Source organism: Scomber japonicus, chromosome 20 (genome assembly GCF_027409825.1).
Source record: "Scomber japonicus isolate fScoJap1 chromosome 20, fScoJap1.pri, whole genome shotgun sequence".
Lineage (NCBI taxonomy): Eukaryota > Metazoa > Chordata > Actinopteri > Scombriformes > Scombridae > Scomber > Scomber japonicus.
The window spans coordinates 15,464,103-15,467,705 of record NC_070597.1 but is presented as its reverse complement, the minus strand read 5'-3'; positions in this window follow the sequence as shown (position 1 = coordinate 15,467,705).

Below are 3,603 nucleotides of genomic sequence, written 5' to 3'. Positions count from 1 at the left end.
CCCCCCCCCCCCCCCCCGCCCTTTGACTTTGCGACAGCACCTATAGATGCCATTCATCCCTCTAAATTTCCAAAAGTTGAGTTTTAAACTATCACATAAGGTGCAGGAAACTTTTGATTTGACAAGTCAGTGTGTAACTTCAAACATGGACGTCACCGCTGCCTGAGATAGGTTTTTCCAAGATCATAACAATGTACTATGTTATAGCACAGCTCACAGATGTTCCCTCTCCCTTTTTAAAGAATGTGACGTACACCTGTAAATACAATCACTATTAATGTACTGGTGTTTACACTGTGGTGTCTTTTTTTGTGTAAATTGTTTATTTTAGACGTCTTATTGGAATCTGACACACAAGAGAAAGCAAACATCTATTTGCCGTCCTCATCTGTGCAGTGACTGAAACATCTGTGTTTTTACTCTCATCAGCCTTGCTGTTTTACAAATATGTAGATATAAAACCATGGCAGTGCACTAAGTACAGGACTTTATGATTGAAATCTGCTACATGTCAAAACTGTTCACGGTTATTTGGTAAATTGAACCGTATTGCAATGAGATTGAGCAGAGGAGGCGTAACCTAAATAAAAATGGGGCCTGTGGTTATTTAAAAGTCGGATGTGACCAAGAGGAATTAAGATAAGAACAGTTAACTTATGGGAGTGTGCTGAAGGTTTTATAAATTTAAATATCTGTAATTTACAATTTGAAGAAAATGTATGTTTTGTACTTTTCATGTGAATGTTTTTTAATGCATCCTTTCCTACCTTTTTGGTCAAGTCCCATAATGTAAATGTCTTGTGTGTGTGTGTTTGTGTGTGTGTGTGTGTGTGTGTGGATGTATATATATATCTATCTATAAATCTCTCTCTCTCTCTGTCTCTCTCTCTCTCTCTCTCTCTCTCTCTCTCTCTCTCACTCACTCACTCTCTCTCTCTCTCTCTTTCTCTCTTTCTCTTTTTCTCTCTCTCTCTCGATATAGATATAGATAGATATCTATATCTAGAGATAGATATAGATATAGATATATATCTATATATAGATATATATAGCACATTTTGGTAGCTAATGTGGATGCATTGTGACCGGTTGCTCTACTGTAGAGAGAGAGAGAGAGAGAAGAGAGGGGGTACGAGTAAATGCAAAAGAGAATATTTGATGAAGAAATGGTCATTTTTATATGGAATTGTGTGCATACGCTGTGTGTTGTTCAAAGCATAAAAAACAATTAAACCTCCAACCTGTGCTCTGATTATTCCTTAACATAAACAGAAATCAGTTCTTTCTCTTGAGTTTGTCAAAACTGGATTAAATAAAACCACTGATCAGTTATGATATGAAAATTCAGTCCATTACTTGGTGATCAGTTCCTGTCTTAACCAACATGATTGAAAACAGACTTTAATTGTAAAGTGGTGATGGAGCAGACTGTTGGTCTACTAAAGTGAATAGTTTTCCACATTCTTCTTAGTAAAGAATTGGTGTGAAAGCGCCCTTCGTAAAGAATTGGCTGGGGCAGTGTAAGGATCATAACAAAAAGAGGGGATTTGGCAGTAAAAAAAAACATTAACTTTGAAAGATTCTGTCTTGATTTGACTTCTTGGGATTGTTGAATGTATAATATCAGCTTCAAATAAATACATATGGAAGGACTGTGGATATTGGCCCACATTACTTACATTGAAAGCCATGATGAAGGGATTTCTTAATGGTCAGTATGGACAGGAGGAATGATTACAGCAAGCAAAAATGCTTCAATGGTAATTTGAGCACCTGGCCATTGTTTTAGACTTGGCAAAATTGTGAGCCTATCCTTAGAGTTTGGTCAAAAAGGTCAGTGGGTTCTGCTTGCACTATGTTACTGCAGGTTACTGTGCACAACAAACTGCTACTGCCACCCAGCGGTAGTAAATAAAATTGCAACATTCTCCAAAGGGACATACAACGCCCCATTGACCCTTCAGCAGACCCAGCCTTCAGGTTACAGTCTGCCTTTGACCTATAGAAGTCTCAGTTTGTTTTAAAACTTGTTCTGAGCTAAAAGAAAAAAAAAAGACTAAATCTATTCATTTCACAATAGCACAAATCCTTAATGTTCCCACAACTATCCATGCTCTAAATGAAGAGCTAATTGGCACATTTAGCATTTTAAAGACTTACAACTTTGTTTAGCTGGATCAGAGCTTGTTTGTTTTTTCAAAGCACAAAAACACATCATACAGTCACATGTACTGTCCCTCTTGGATTATGGAGATGCCCATGCTGCAGCCACCTCCTTTAAACCTGTACCCTGTCCACCACAGTTCCATTTATTCATTACAGCAGACAGCTGTTGCACTCACTTATCAAAAGTTTGGATGATTGTTACTAGCATCAAGAACGGCATTTCTAAAAGCACATTAACTAATGTAGCTACAACAGTTAGAGTCCACTTGATTCTTTTTTTATAAAAACACTAGTATAGGCCAAGATTGAAAGATGATCCTCAGTGTCATTTGCATATTCACATCAATACTTTCATAGTAGAAACAAACTGACTGCTTCATTACAAAGTCTCCAAATTCCCCAAATACAGTCAGATCCTCAAGGTAAGTTGAAAATCAAACTGGTCAACAATATCTGTGAAATTGGAAGCTAGGAAAACACTTTGTATTTGCCTCACTAGTATTTGGTGTATTTCTTTTTTTATTTCAGGTTTAGGTCATCACAGATCAGTCTTATCAAGGTGTAACAACTGCTAAGAAATGTTTCTACATGTACATCCTCGCTCTCAGAATCAAATTGTGAATTTCAGTGAACTTGGGGACACTACTAAACACTGTGGTGACGTGATGACTGGGATTTTGGTCTGGGCTGCTCTCAGCGCTCTCTGCTCTGTGGTCGGATGTCCTGCATGTGTCGCTGTTCTCTGGGAGCTGTTTCAGAGAAAAGCAGGAACCCCCTTTACCCCCAACAACGTCTTCATGCTCAACCTCACCATCATGGACCTGATGTTCTTGTCTTTTGTCCCATTTGGGCTGTGTAATGTCCTTCTCTGGAACCTCAGGTCCATTGCAATGGTAAGCAATTTTCTGTATGCATTAAACCTGGCTGGACAACCACTATTAACAGCATGTATCTGTCTGGACTGCTACCTGACTGTGGTCCATCCTGTTATTTATCTCATCTCTATCTTTAATCATGCCTTTGCTTTATTTTGGCAATCTGGGGAGTCTGAAGGGCCTGTGCTGTTCCATGTAACAGTTCAGATGATTTACAAGCAGGGTGTGGTGGTTCAGTTTGTGTCACTTACAACAGTCCTGAAGCTGGAACGATAGTGGTTACGTTTTCTGTAGATTGTATTGTATTGTAGCAAAATGTTCCTTGTTGGTGCTTTAATGGAAATACTTAGTTGATAATGGAAATAATATAACATAAGTTTGAATCTTTGCAAACCAAATAACTCAATTGCATATAGTGGTAAGAGTCTCACTTGATGTGAGCTTCAATTTCACATATATTTATGATATATGATCCATGGTTGAAAATAATGATCATAAGAATATGTTAGTTTAGTTAACCTTTGCACTACTCAGTGTGCAGTGACAATAAAAAACAGATGTA